This window comes from Polypterus senegalus, chromosome 5, assembly GCF_016835505.1.
Source record: "Polypterus senegalus isolate Bchr_013 chromosome 5, ASM1683550v1, whole genome shotgun sequence".
NCBI classification, from domain to species: domain Eukaryota; kingdom Metazoa; phylum Chordata; class Cladistia; order Polypteriformes; family Polypteridae; genus Polypterus; species Polypterus senegalus.
In genome coordinates, this window is record NC_053158.1 from 149,801,081 (window position 1) to 149,818,177 (window position 17,097).

Genomic DNA, 17,097 nt, shown 5'->3' on the forward strand with positions numbered 1-17,097 from the left:
TAATTTTTTACTAAATCATTTTGTTCTGCTAGCACTTGTCTGCTGCCTCCTGTGTTTACTATATTGTCATTGTGGTGGTTATTAGTTCTCTGAGACTGTGCACAGAGTTAATCCAATGCTTGCCTTTAATCGCTGCTTATGTCACATGCAGCATTAATGTTTAAAAAAAGATGATATTCAGCAGGTGAGTTGTCAGCTTTGGTTTGATTAGATCTTGCTACTGTTTGACTCTGTCTTTATGACATCCTTTGCTGTCAGTTTCTGCTTAGAGCAAGGGCTTGTGGGGAATTACTATATACAGTATGACTGTACATATCACTACAAATAAATAGGGTCCTGCAGTATTACTTTGTTTATCATACCAGCTAAACCATGGTAACTGGTAAAGTTCTTATAAAATAAGTCTTATTTACTATGTTGTACTTTTTCTATTTTTTATTAAAACACTATAATTTAAAGTTGTTTCTATTAATACAACTTTCTTAGCCTCCTGGCAATTTGTAGAAGCAATTAGAATCCCAGTCCTCCTGGCAATGTGCAAACTAATTTGTGCGGAGTATAGTGGGAATGCTTTCTCACTTTATTTAACAATAGCAATAGCTATTTTTCCTAAGATTCTCTTAATTAATTAAGCAAACGTTTTTGGGATAATGGATTCAACAGCCTAGGGGAAACTGCATATAGATACAACAATATAAATAAGTAGAAGCTAGCATCTCTTGTAAGCTTGCACATAGCACAACATACCTGAAATACTAGGTATGCCATTTGATTGATGGCACAGGTAGCATTATAGCATTAAATCTTAATTTATATAAATGATCAACAATAAAGTTCCTATTCATTAAATATGACCATAAATTATCAATGTTGGTTAAAAATGAGTGCTTGAACTATGATATGCACAGGGCTGCTTTGTTTTTAGAGTGAGAGGCAAACCAAAACCAAGATTGTCAGGTCATCAACCATAAAATCAACCTTAAAAAAACTTAAAAAGTGTGTGCTAAAGCAGATGTGTATAATTCATGTTGGTCCTGAAGAACTTTTATTACACAAGACAATTTCCTTAGATTACTATCCCTTGGAAAGCTGTACATTTTATAAATTGCACTGAGGAACCAAGAAAGTGAATGATACTGAAGGAAATTTAATTAATAATTTGATGAAGAATGTAAAATATGCTTTAACATTTCAGCGTGCATATTGTGATATTATAATGTGCCCCAACTTGAAACTCTTAATTGAGCATTTGCTTCCAGAAGTCAGCCTCAAAGCTCCACTAAACTCTCCTATCAACAGGAGACACATTTTTCTAAGATCTTCACAAGTGAGGAAGCAGGTAACTTCCCAACGATAAATCGGACTACTAAGGAGGTATTGAGTGATTTGGAAATTGTAGAGTCCAGCTTAGATTAAATAGGCTGAAATCAAATCTCCAGGATCAGATAATATTTAACCTCAAGGTCTTAAGGAAGTTAGTGAGTACATATATAAACCCTTGAGGAATATTTTTAGAAGGTCACTGCACACTGGGACAATTTCAAAGAACTGGCAAATATTATCCCATTATATAAAAAGGGTGATCAGGAAGATCCAACCAACTATAGGCCACTAAGCTTAACATGCATCACAGGAAAATTAATGGAAGGAATTATTAAAGATATGATTGAGCAACACATGGCAAGAACAAGAGTTTTACTGAACAGTCAGCATGGGTTCAGATAAGGGAGGTAATGTTTTACCAACATGCTAGAATTCTATAAGGAAGTAACAAAAGAGTATGATCAAAGTGGAGCATATGATTTTCTTTATCTGGACTTTCAGAAAGCATTTGGTCAGGTGCCACATGAGTGGTTGGGCATCAAACTAAAAGAAGTGGGTGATGTTTGTAGATGGGTGCAAAATTGACTCAGACACAGGAAGTAGAGGTTTATGATGTGAGGAACCCTATCAGAATTGCCTGAAATTTAAGTGTGGTGTTCCACAGGGGTCAGTGCTAGGGCCGCTGCTATTTTTAATATATATATTAATGATTTGGATAGGAATATAAGTAACAAACTGGTTAAGATTAATGATGAACGATAGTTAGATTGACAGATAATTCTTTGTCCCCTGAATCAATATAAAGGGAGTTAATGTCAGTAAATGTGAAGTATTACACATAGGACATAAAAATGTTAGGTTTGAATACACAATGGGGGGGTCTGAAAATCGAAAGTACACCTTATGAGAAGGAGTCATAGTGGACTCTACACTATCAACTTCCAGACAGTGTTCAGAAGCCTTTAAGAAGGCTAACAGAATGTTAGGTTATATATCACTATGTGGAAATCCAAGGAAGTTATGCTCAAGTTTTATAAAGCACTCGTGAGGCCTCATCCTGGAGTATTGTATACAGTTTTGGTCTCCAGGCTACAATAAGGACATAGCAGTGGTAGAAAAGTCCAGAGAAGAGTGACTATGCTGATTCCAAGCCTACAGGATATGAATAGGATGGGAACACTGGCATTTCAGTCTGCTTCTATTTGCCGGTGTTCTGTTTGTGTATTTTTCTTCTCTTTTTTACCCATTTTTTGCCTTTTCATTCAGATTTGCCTTCGCTTTGAATTAAGAACTGCATTCCTGTCCCTTTTTCTTTTTTCAACTTTACCACAAGCCCTCGTAGAACCGTTTTCTGCTGGCTGGAATCAGTGTGGGTAAGTGGAAACTTTCTCACTGATTCTCTGCTCTAATGTCTAGCTTTGATGAATAGATGATGGAAATTGCCTCTTGTAAATTTCTGAGTAGTTGTGGAAATACCAGTGGTGATTGTCTACTGACCATTATTTTTTTTAATTGAGCCGATTAGTTACATGAGGGGTACATGATTTTGCTGTGAATCTGAAATTTGCTTTGGTAATTTTTGGAAATCTACTATGATAAGCTTCAATTGGTTGTCATGGATTATTCTGTGTACTCTGCTATCTAATGCAGTCACTTCTACAAAACTAAAATATTCACCAGATTAATTTTAATGACTTCGGACAAGTCATGAACTGCCTGCTGATCTCCTGCTGTAACATGATATTCTCCAGCATTCCAAATACATTCACCAGGGATCTTGTCATTGTTTTTGTCTCAGCAGGTGTAACAATGAGTCTATTCATTTATTTTGGTCTGAAAGACGCTATTGTCCACATATTTCTGAATGCTGTTTTGATCATAACGTGCTGATTCCTCTGGTAAAATCACCAGAATATATGTCCATAGCCACTTTGAAGTTTGTATTATTTAACACTTGTTCTATCCCTAACAAAGCTCTGCTGATTGGCGATTTTATTGTAGACACTAAGATGGACTGTTTTTGCCTAACAGAGAATTGTCAACAACCAGATGATTGTTTTCAATTAAATCAAGTACTCCCTCTGGGGTTTGTCTGCTTCTCTAAATCCCGTTCTTCGGGAAGGGGAGGCGGTCTCACAATAATTAATCACAAAGACCTAAAATTATCACCAATACCTCTCCCAGAGCATTCTTCCTTTGAACTGTTAGCCGGCAAACTCAGTGGGCCTTCACCTACTATAATTGCTGTCTTATATAGACCTCCTAAAAAAGCAGGTATTTTTATTGCAGAACTTTTTAATGTTGTTTTTACTTTATGTGCAATGTCACCTAATGTCACCCATAATGACACCTCAACTGATGCACTCACAAATAATTATAATGAAATACTTGTTTTAATTTAACTCAATATGTGAACTTCTCAACTCGTGACAAAGGTCATATTTTAGACTTAGTTTTCTGCTCAGGCATCATACCCCACAATATTATTTCTACTGAATTACCCATCTTGGATCACAAAATGATTACATTTGATGTTAGCTTACCTCTCAGAAAGGTTCAGCATGTAATTTCATTTCATAATATCAAGCCTAAACCCAGAGGGCCTTATTAGTTTATTGCAATTACAGCTTACTTCTCCTCCTCCTACAACATCATCAGAACTAGTAGACAATTACAATGCTGCTCTGTCTTATGCTTTTGATACACTGGCTTTCTTAAAAACACTGACTGTTTCATTTATTCAGACTGCTCCCTAGTTCACCCCTGAACTCTTTCTGCTCAAGGCCATGGGCCGACGGTTGGAGCAACTGGCTAAGAGGATGGGTCTTGTTGTACATATGAAAATGTATTCCGATCATATGTTAAAATACAAAAAGCTGTCTCTGCTGCCAAAACTGTATACTACTTTAACATTATTAATACAGGAGGGAAAAATATTAGACATGTTTTTTTCCACAATGTATTGGCTTATTACATCACCAGAAAATGTTATTCACCATAAATCACTGTTAAGCACTTCTGCACTTCTTTGGATTTCTTCAACTCAAAAATTGAAAAAATCCACCAGCAACTTGCTTCTTCTATCCATGTAGAAAATTACATAATTTCCTTTATCACCCATATTCCCTTACAATTCAACTTATTTTCAGAGTTGTTTACCAGGTGAAACTGATATATCAGAGCATATAACAAAATCTCATTCTTCCACTTGTCAATTGGATCCAATACCTACAGGCTTTGTTAAGTCCTGTTTATCACATATTTACCCCATGAAAACTACTGTAATTAACCCTTCCCTTAATACTAGCACGGAGCCCTTCTCATTTAAAAACAACCTCAATTATTCCAATTATCGTCCAATTTTAAATCTTCCATTCATATCTAAAATTCTCGAAAAACATAGTTGCTTTCCAACTTCAGTCCCATCTTTCAAAATATTAATCTTTATGAACAATTTCAATTTGGCTTTCATCCTAAATACAGCACAGAAACTGCCCATGTCAAAATCACCAATGATCTTCTCTGGGGAGCTGACATGGGACTGTTGTCAATTCTTGTACTTCTTGATCTCAGTTGAGCATTCAACACCATATCCCATCAGATACCTTTTGAAATGTCTACCTAGTTTTGGAGGCTGTGGCCTTGTCCATTAATGGTATTCTTTCTGTCTCACTGACAGGAGGCAGTTTGTTCAAGCAAAGGGCTTTAAGTCAGAGAATGCAGTAGTTACTCAGGGAGTTCTGGAGGGCTTTGTTTTAGGGTCACTTCCTTTTCTCATCTACATCTTTCCAATAGGTAATATCTTTTGATACCATGGTATTAAATTTCATTGTTATGCTGATCACACACAGCTTCATCTATCCACTAAATCCACTTCTGTTTTTCATTCAAATACTCTTACGCCGTGTCTCCAAGACATAAAGTCATGGATGACTCACAATTTTCTCCAATTGAATAGCAACCAAAATGAGGTGCTGCTCATTGGTTCTAAATCTACACTCCGTAAGGTTAACTGTTCTTCCATTTTAATTAACAACACTATCACAAACATCTCTTCCCAGGTTAAGAGCCTGTGCATCATTCTAAACAGTAAGCTCTCCGTTTCATCACATATAAATAATGATTCTCAGACTATCTTCTTCCATCTCAAAAACATTTCTAGACTTTGTCCTGGTCGTACACAGCACAGTACTGAAGCATTGGTTAACACCTTAGTCACTACACGTATACAACGTAGATTATTGTAATGCTATTCTATCTGGCATCCCTAAAAAACTTATCTCATCGCTTACAACTTATACAAAACTCTGCTGCTAGGATAATTACCTGCTCTAAATCTACTAAACATATTACACATATTCTCTCCTAATTTCACTTGCTCCCTGTTTACTACAGAATACAATAAAAAAAATATTGGTCTTAGTATTTAAAGTTCTCTACAATCTTGATCCTCCCTACCATACTGATCTTCTACAGACTTAACACTCTCTCTTGTTCACTCAAGTCCTTTTCTGCAGCTTTACTTTTTGTGCCACACATCAAACTCTGTACTATGGGAGCTCGAGCATTCTCTCATAGTACCCCTCAACCCTGGAATTCTCTACCCTCTCATATCCGTCAGCTACACTCAATAACAAAATTTAAAACTACTGGCATACCAATTATGATTTTACCACTGCAGGTTATATTTGATTTTGGTAGTACTTTTGTGTCCTTATTGCTATTTGATTTTATTGTCCTATTTGTTTTTTATCTTTATTATTGTTGTTTAATTCATTTTAAGGAGACCTGATGACTATTGCACATTGTACATAGGTCTATTTTACAAGTTCTAATGTTATTTATCTTATATGTTATACTTTAAACTTTTTATATTTTATTGTACTACGAAGTTGAGAGAGAAACAGTATTTCGATTCTCCTGTATGTTCTGCACATATAGTGAATTGACAATAAAAGGCTATTTGATTTGATTTTAGTACTAAGAAAGGTGTCTATTAAATAAAATGTACTACTATTAATAATTAATAATAATTCTTTGTATTTATATAGCGCTTTTATCACTACTCAAAGCACTCAGCAATTGCAGCTTAAGGGTCTTGCTCAAGGGCCCAACAGAGCAGAGTCCCTTTTGGCATTTATGGGATTCGAACCGGCAACCTTCCGATTGCCAGTGGAGATCCCTAGCCTCAAAGCCACCACTCCACCATATTAATATTATCATTGTTAAATTATGAAGAAAGATTAATAGAGCTGAGCCTTTTCAGTTTAAAGAAAAGAAGATTAAGAGAGGAGACATGATTGAAGTGTTTATAATTACGAAGGGAATTATTACAGTGGATCGAGCATATTATTTTAAAGTGAGTTCATCAAAAACACGGGGACACAGTTGGAAACTTGTTAAGGGTAAATTTCGCACAAACATTTGGAAACTTTTATTCACACAGAAAACCATAGACACATGTAATAAGCTACCAAGTAGTGTGGTAGGCAGTAGGATTTTCAAATCTAGACTTAATGTTATTTTAGAAGAATTAAGTGGATAGGGCTGGCAAGATTTGTGGGCTGAATGGTCTGTTCTCGCGTAAACCTTTCTAATGTTCTAATAACAGGGATGTTGCCCTTACTCCTTGGGTTTTCTTTTAAGTGCACAAAGCACATAACAAAGAATGAATATTAACATAAAATAGCAATTTAAAAAAATATACTGTGAATTGAAAAATAACTATCAAAGACAAATGCATAATCAATAATGTACAGTATGTAAAATATTTTTTAAAACAACAAAAAGATTAAATAAAATTAAAAAATATTTAAGACAGGTATGACACCCTGACTGTTACATGAAAATTGATTGTAATACATTGCATTTGTACTCTGGAATGTGCAGCTTCAACTTGGACTCAAAGCATGTATGTAAATTTAATTTGTATCTGAAAGCCTGAAGCTCCAACTTTGTATAAAGCTGAAAAACTGATTACTACTAAAAATGTACTGTGTAGTAGTAATATAATTCTGTTGTTATGCTCCCCACTGTCAAACAAACAAATAGGATGCAGCTGCACTATTTTGTCTATTGCACTGGTGGAATTCCCTTTATCATGCTTCCAATTGACGTTGAGTTACATGGTAGATTTATATATTGTACAAGGACAACTAAATTTAGACTTTTCTGTAGTGAAGCTGGTCACATTTAATAAAAGGTCATAAAAGCAGCACACAAACACCTTAATCATGTGCACAATATACTGTATATCTACTAGAGTCTCCTTAAATTTAACCACTGCAATGCAACTGAGGAGTGTGGTGGTCATTGACATTAAAAAGTGGATATAATAAAAATTAAAATAAAATGAAGAGCATTGAGGATGCAAAATGCAAGATAGCATTGTCTTAAATCAGTACTATCTTTGAGTAATGAATGTTTATGTATATAAGCTAGGTGTTTTATGTTAAGTATGTTGTTTTCATATTTGGGCAGAGTCACTTTAATAAACAGAGAAAGGCACTTGTTTACTTACCAGTTTGCTCTCTGGTTGTAAATGGCGGTAACTATGTGTCTTTGGCTTTTGGTTTGGATAGTATGACAGGTATTTCCATTCCAAGGGCCCTGTTGTTTGTTGGGTTCCTGCAGCATTCTTCAGGTGTCACTGTTGGGTTTCTGTATTGCAGAAAAGGGGCTCTTGGGTGAATAAGGTGGATGTCCAGTGTGGGATGCTGCTGGGAATTAATTATATGTGTGCATGTAGGGTGTGAAACTTAAAAATAAGGTTAGGCACATTACCAGGGAGAAGGGTGTTAGAATCCAGTCAGGTAATGCTTTGACCTGGGATAAAAGCCAGTCTATTTGCTAACCTATAACAGTTAAGTATAGATCAAGAGAAGGTCAGATCCAGACACTTCAGTCTTTGCGCAGAGCGACTTCCATTCAAAAAAAAAAAAAAGTGGTAATTTTGGTGGGGTTAGGGATGTTTCTTTTTTATGGGTGGGTGCCATATGATTTTTTGTGCCTTTTTGTCTTCATATTTATTTATTGAAGTATTTGGTTGCACATTTTGATTTTGCTTTTACTGAATATTAACCTTTTCTGCAATAAATACACCTGATGTATCTGCCTCTCTTTTTGTTAAACTGACTCTCGGTCCTGATATTCATTGATCCTGAGATCCTGCTGTAAGGAAACCAGAGAATGACTATACCTTTAAATAAGCCTGCTATCAACTCTTGTCTTTTGGTTAAAGAAAATAACTAAAGTAAAGTAGAGTAGGTATGCACATTGAGTGAAAACCTAGCAAGGGGCAGTGTTAGCTTGTGTCAGGGAGTTGAGTACATTGTATATTAGGGTAGTTACATTTTATTTGCAACTTACTAACAATTTCCTCTATTTCATACTGTTTTATCTGTGACAAAGAATCCTAGTTACTACTATGTTAAATATAAACTATTGTACATATGGTGCATTTTTGATTAAATTAATTAATGTGTATGTCTGTTTTGTCACAGAATCACACCACACACCACAATCCCCACCAGTTCAGAAATTTGCATTGTAATAACTGCCAATAAACAGCCATGAACTTGTGATTTCTGGATTCCAAAGGCCTTCAGAAATATCTAGATAGGAAAACTCATATGCTAATTTGTGCTGGAACTGCCTCTAAACATTACAAACAAAAGCTTCCTGGTGTCAATGGACCCACACCTTTTGTGCAGCACTGTCACTACCCTCCATTCATCCATCCGCAGAGCAAATCCCATCAACTACACCAGGGGTCTCATGATTAAACGGTGCGTACGCACAGAAATGTTGCGTAAGAACTTTTCCACGTTCAAATCGCGATGTATAAAACCTACACTTGGCATAAAGCCACTCACTTTTCCACGGTACCTCATGTCTTGTACGCAAGTTCTCCGCTCGGTTTTGCAAACTGCCGGCACCCAGCGTCAAAGCAGTGCTACTGTTCTTGTGTGATTACTCATTATTTTCCTGACGTGGCTTTATAAATACACAGAAACTAACCGCATATTGTTTATTAGTGTAATGCATCTGATTGTAATTAACTCGTAACAATATAATGGTCCAGGGAACAGCCATAGTATTCCAAATGCCATAACTGCTTTAGCGTTGTTACTCTCACTTCTTCTTCTTCTTCTTCTTCTTCTTCTTCTTCTTTCAGCTCCTCCCATTAGGAGTTGCCACAGCGGATCATCTTTTTCCATATTTCTCTCACTGCACCACTCGGAGTATTTATATCACTGTATCTGAGTGTGAATCACAGCAGCAGCTGATCGGAAAGAGAATTATCGGTATACGGCTTTAAGGACACGCTGTCTCTGCCACGGCAAAACCGTTTCAAAGCCTTTCCTGTACGGACCTCGCGGTTCAAAACAGTTTAATCCCAAGAACTTTAAATGCAGCCAATCAAGTGCTCCTTGTAGAACTGTTTGTACTTATAAGTACAATCACCCCACTGTAAACTTGCACTACAGTTATAATATCGCACAACCTGAGCCACTTTATAAAGCGCGTATTTACATATGATGACGATATCATTTTTAAGGTGAAATGCAGCAAAATATGTTTGTTAAATTATACAGATAAAACTTTAACTTCATTTAAATAATCTATATTCTTCACTGGGAGTGTCTTTAAGGATAGAATAATTAAACATGTACTACGAAGATATTTCAATGTTCTTTAAACGTTTTGAAGAATCAGCGCTAAGCTTACAGATGGCTTAACGTCTATTACAGAGCTGATTGTATGGCGATCGGTTACTTGGGGAAAGAAAAGCACTGACTGCAGTGACGGCTACCCCAATATATATTGAATATAAAACAGAAAGAAAAATAACAACACAGCTAAACGCAGCGACAAATTTCGGCAAAAGTTAAATGCTTGTGTCATGAGCACGAGGCAGCTAGTGTCTGCAACATACGTGGCCATCCACCGTGCATAAGATACTTTACTGACATTGGCGGGCGAAGGAGCCAGCCACCGATTCTTCCTCTGCCCAGTGCCACCACAAGCTTAGAGCCGCCCTGAGTACTGCTGCAATAAATTATTTCATCGAAGTGAAACATGTTTAATAACGTGCTTTAACTCCTATCATCATGAAAATGACATCACGTATACATCTCAGTATTTTAGTTATTCAGAGAGCTGTAATATCACGAATGTAATGGATTCTGTGTCCAGTTGGAGGAAGAGAGCGGTTTAAGAAACAAGTAGTGATTCACACACATAGAGCACATAGAAAATCAAATACAAAACAAAGCATTTAACGTGCTACTTTAATTACGATGTGATTTTAGAAACTGGTTAATTAAACAATTTTAAGATGAATTTTATGATGTTCTACTTTAATGACAAAATAAACTACGTGATTAAAGTGGAAATGTCGAGATTGAAGTGGACATTTCGTGCTTTTTCCCCACCGTGTGGCTTTTTCTCTGTACCCTAATAAGCTTTCATATGACACTCAGACAGTGGGCTTACAACTCGGCTTTCCACGGCGACTTTGATATGTGACTTCTTTTTTATTTCCGGCACTGTGCGATTTTGTGGATGTGAGCTTTCATGTTTCTCCAACACGCTATATCACTCGATCAACTTCCTTTTGTTGATTATACCACGGCTTATTTGAACAAATAGTATGTTTTTCCTTTGCCTCCACTTGGTATTCGCTGAAATTCTTATGTTTCCCCCCGTGCTTTTCCCATTGTCTTTTCACAGAAGGCTGCGTTTAAGGGCGATTCATATTGATTTGCATATTTAAATAGGCGTAATTCTGGGAGGATTTGGGGCGTTACATAATGCGTGCGTGCGCGTTAGTTTTCATGCTGATCGGGATTTATGTAGCGGAAGAGCGTGGAAGTTGGAGTACGCACAGATTCCTGCATCTGGATTTTTCTGTGCGTAAGCACATTTCGGCTTTTGTGCTTACGCCATGTTATAGTGCGAGTTCTACGCACGGCGCTATACATGAGGCCCCAGGTGTTTTGTCCTGGAAACACAGACACAATCTGTGGAATTTCAGACATTTGTTCTCTGGTAACTAACTGATAGGTGACCAACTGTAAACCAATGATATGTGGATTACAAATAAGTTAATAGGAGATCACCTATGCTTGTACACACATGGACTGCCTCTAAGCACTCGAAGCAGAGCACATGTTGGTAACATCAGTTGAGCTCTCAGTCACTCAGTCCCCGCCTTTTGCACAGCACTACGACTACAGTCATAATAACATATTCTGCTCAAATATACTGCCCTTTAATTGTGAAACAAATCTTTTAAAAACAACTAAACAATCCTCAGACAATTTGCTGTGCTGACTTTGCATATTTCATTATACTATTACATAGCTGTCACAGTCTAATAAAATATATCATAGTAAAAGCCTGTCCACCAAGAAAGTTATGAATTTTATGCCTGCTGTTCCTGCAACTGACCAGGCCCTTTTAGAGAAAAGAAGTCTAGTTGAGATCACATACATTAATGTATGTCGTTGCACATCAAACTGCACATACTTTCAACAATCATACAAGACAGTTCTATGAACTGACATTTATAATGTGAATTGATAAAAAAGAACAATAAATGTTGGTGGATTTGTAACACTTCAGGTAGTATTCCAATATGGTAGCTTGCATTGAAGTGCATTGAAAATGGAACCACTACAAACAAAGAGGCTAGAGGCTAGGGTTTGGCAGCTGACATGACAAACCTCCTAAAAAGGGTCTTTTCTGCCAACTGCTATTAGGCATTTCAATGCTTCCTCCCAGGGCACTTATTACGTTTATTTTCAAATACGATTTTGAAACATCCAAACAATATACATTTCTTTATTCATATTTTTTATTTACATATTAATTAATAGATTGGCTGTATTATTTGCCCTGTGATACTGTATCTGTTTTATGTTTTTGCTGCTGTATGCATATTAATTTTCCCCTTGGGATTAATAAAGTATGTCTAATCTAAGACAGTATTTTATATTTACGTATTGTACAGTATATCTTTATGGCCATGATTTTGTGCTTGTAAGGTCATTATGGGATTCTGGGCAAGACACATGCAAATTTAAGTTGCAGCCATCAAATAATTTCACCAACAATAATAATTATCCTTTGATCATATATCCAACAATGTCTCAATATTTAGCCATGGAAGAAACATATGTGAGCTGATGTGCTAATTGTACCAAACATTTTAGGAAAAGAGCTTTTTTATAAAAATTATCATGGGAGTAGAGCCCTAGGATGAGATTTCTAGGTGCTTCAGAAAATATGAGAGAAAGATGCTTGTATTTTCATCTCCTGCCAAATCAATTCACACCTCTACCATCAGCATCTTTTGTTTTGTAAATGCGTTAATCAGCACAAGCAGCAAGCAGCCTGCTGTCCTATCCCCCGCCTTGATGGAGCTCAGCTATAATACAGTATATCGTTATTTGGAATACATGCATTTTGTGTGTGTTTTGTGTCTACAACGATCTGAGTAAGTGTAGAATGAAAGGAAATACGAGAAATGCAAGAAATGTTGAACACATACCTAAAGATGAAACTTTTCCCATGTTATACTAATAATGAGAAGAAGTGTATAATGTGTGAAGACTTTAGACCAAATATCAAATAAGCACGTGCTCTTTTATTTAAGATTATAACCAAAGGAAAAAAAAGCATTTGATTTACATGTGGTTTTAAAAGAGTTAAAAACTCAAGCACAAATGTCAGTCGACAGGGAATTAACATGTATTCTTCAATGATGCAGAAGTAAGAGCTGCTGCCTTGTAATGAGACTGGGCACTCTGTGTTTTGAGTAGTGAGATGCTATTATTATTACTATTATTTCTACAATATAATAAAAACATGCATTTGATTTGAGTCTGTAACACCCAGTGTAAATTGTGGCTACTTGTAAATGTTAGCAGTTGTTTTTTTTTTATTCTGTTTTATTCTCTCAGAGACGTTCACATGGTACAACGAACTTGCCTCTCCCTCTTTGAGTTGATGACATTTATCTCCATTCTTTTCACAAGAGCAGTGCTGAGGCTGATGCCTGCTCTGAAATGTTTTTTGTACTAGCAATCCGCTATCAGACTGGACAAAGGCAGGACCGTAGCATCAAACAGCTTCTTCACAGCGCTTTTTCGGCTAATAAACTCTGCACCACAATGCAACTCTGCTTGGCACCATAAGTAAAATGGGACTTCCACCTGCAGCTAAAGTCACACCAGTATGCAAGCAATTCACGGTCTCTGTGAAGAGAACAGGGTGCCAATGGTGGAGCTGCATTATATGGTATTCTCTGGCAAATGCCAATCAAACTCCCACTCATGCTACCCTCATGGAGTCTGTATCTGACAGTTTGGTCAAAAACATGCAAACTAGTAACCAGCTAGAGGTAATTTTCCAGGGATCTAGTTCTCGTACAAAGGAGCAATCAGTTCTTGAACTACTGGCTACTGGATTTTTAGATTTGGCCTGAATCAGCTGGTGATGTTGAAGGATGGATTTTTTTAAATTCCTCTCCTTGAGAACAGGCACTTCTCAATGTTGTCTCTTGTCAGTATTCCTTTATTAATTGTACAGGAAAAATGCATTTCTAGTATAGATCCTATGAGGATGGGCACGTTGCATACCTGACAGGATTTATTTCACACATGATTTATTTGATTTATGCTTGCTGATTTTGTCTTGGTGTGGAAACAAAATAGTCTTATTAAGTTTTTTTTCTTTGATTCTGCCGCTAATTACAATTCTAGTGCCACCTTTAACTAAAGTGCCCAGACCTTTTGGGAATTCTCAGTTTACAGCCATGTAAGTGAGTTTTAATTCTCAGGTATGTCTTGGCAAATACATTTTGCTATTTGAAAAAATATTAGCAATTAAATAGGTAATTTTTTTTTTGTTTATTCTGTAAAATGCTAACAACGTATCAACAACAATGCATTTGCTAGTATTCATGTGCATGGTAATGAATAAAACATCAAAACAGAAAGAGAATAAAAAATGAGAAAATGTCAAAAATTGTAATAAAATGGTGCCAACATCTTTAAAAATGCTGACAGTTATTTCATTTAAAATAAAGAAAATTGTACTCCTTGTACCATTTGTTTATCATTTTATATCATAGCATAACTTCAAATAAAATTTCAACTTCAAGACACAAGTCAACAAATGTGTTTCTTTTAAAATGCTGTCAACTTTATTCATGTAAATTATTTAGATTTTACTGGAGCTAACTTAACACTAAGTCATGCGACAGAGTAAACAAAATTAAAACTAAAATTAATCTGTACATTTTTACATTTTCCCTTATTTCTACATTTTTTATATGAGTGACAGATTATAAAAGGGTTTGCAATGATTAGGGTGAGATGATTTCACAGTGCTCCTCAGGTAGAACTTTATAAATATACTCTACATGTTTATATAGAAATGGACTCTGCTTAGACCAAAGGCAATTAACAAGTGTACCAACAATAAGACTAGAGAAAATTAAAAATCTTAAACAAGGATTAGGTGTACTAGGTGTTTTGAAAATGCAAACTATATTTGTACAAGGTCATTTTAAAGCCACACTCTGAACACAGAGGTAAAAATATGTGAGTGAGTGTAGTTATAAAAATAATGTTTCTCTCTTATCGTGGTTAAACTTGTCGTATTTCCTGAAAAGCATTATGCAAACAGAGTGAATATTTAGATATGGTATTATTTTTTTCACTTCCTTGGCATAAAAAAGAAAAATAAAACAAATCTTGGAATGATGCACTTTAATTGCATAGATGTTCTTGGGAGTTATGCTAGTCTTTTCCTTATAATGTCTCGATTAGCTTTTAATACAATTTCAAAATGACAAAAAATGAATTATTATGGGTTCTTTTGCAAAACTGGAAAAATTAATAAGAGTGATTTTAAACTCATGCTTTGCAATAATTTTTCTTAGCTAGGTATGTCACATGTAGTATTATTTTAATATGTGGTGTGACAGATAGCTGTGCAAGTGCACTACTTTCCTGTCACACCAAACCTTAGACAGCATAGTTCATTAAAACTACTTCTACACTGGAAATTCTACTGATGTATTGTTTAGATTAACCAGCAAAAAGCATTAACAATGCATCACACTAAAAAGTTGTGAAACATTAGCTGAGTTGTGTTTCTTCTCTGATTCCTTAGCTATTGAATTTGGTTTAATGTAAATGCAATTAACAATTTAGGGTTTTTTTTTTGTAAAACATACAGCTAATAATAAGAAGAGGGGTTATGTTTTATTATCTTTAGAGAGGATGCATGGTGGAATATACTATAGGAGACTACAAGCATCCTTTACAGATGTTGATAGAACAATTTAAAATCTAGGCTGAATTTATGTCCATCTGTATTTTAATGTTTTATATAAGCCCTGTATAGTGATTTGTTCAACCTAGAATCTAATATTGTTACTTATTTTACATTAACCATGTGCTGTTTCTGTGCACTTATTTAAAACATCCTATATGATTCTCCTTCAGATTCCTGGTATATATGGTGTAATAAAGAAATGCACTTGAATACTCAAAAAAGAGTTGGAGAATTACCCCGTATATTGTCTGACTGACAATATGAAAAAAAAAACGGTCAAAATAATCAAAATATGAGGCATTCGACAAAACATGTTGGGTACAATCATTTTTATAGCAGAAAATGGTAATAGGAAATGACAAAACGAAAGCAACCTCATCGTAGATGGCTGGTAGTGACATCATCAGGGATGGCCGGTAATGATGTCATGGCGATGGTGCCAGAAGTGATGTCATCGGGGATTGCCGGAAGTGATGTCTTTATGGAGGAGCCGGAAGTGACGTCATCAGGGATGGTCATCGGATGTGACGTAGTTATGGTGGAGCCAGAAGTGATGTCATCCATGGATTGGATTATGGGATCATGGCCATTTTGAGAACCTGGAAGTATGGTCAGTGAAATATTGTTTTTCTTCATTATTTCTGTAGATGGAGAGACAGAGACGGTTAGTACTTATAATCAACCCTTTATCTTGTGAAATATCACTCACCTTATGACTTGTTGGCTGCTTCCTAAGCGTGCGTGTGTGACAATGGAAATAAGGTATTTTAGCATCAATGTTTAATTAACGTTTGAAATATGAAATAACAAACACTACTACTTTATAACTACAAAATAAAACATGTTCAGCCATCCTTTTTTAAACCTGATTATTCCAATTAGTGGGTGTGTTAATGACAATGCCTATTTTAAAGACAATGGGCATAAGACACCTCAACTCTAAAAAGGACACCAGTTCATTACAAAGCATCCCCACTCAGAATGGATCAAATTAGAGCTGGCAATCAATTGTCAATGTCCATGGCTGGGCTTCCAAGCTAGATGAGTTGACGATGGAAATCCAATGCAAATATTTATTTTTTGGATCTCAATATATAAAACTATTCATATAACCCAGGCTTAATTTGATCAATTGTAAAATATTAAAACAAAACTCATTTTTTGCTGGCCAGAAGTTTATGTAGATGTCATAATATATCTCTGCATATTCACTATTTTTTTTGTCAGTAGTTACTACAATGAGTGAGTCAATAGTCTCATCAGCTTTTGAGTGCCCTACTGTTATATTTATAAATATACAAAAATAGTTAAATTATTTTATTTTAATGTGTAAAGTCATGTTATATAAATATTTTTGAGGTGACATTGTTAAATGGAAAAATAAAAAAGTCATTTTTCAATCAATTTTGTTACAAACCAAAC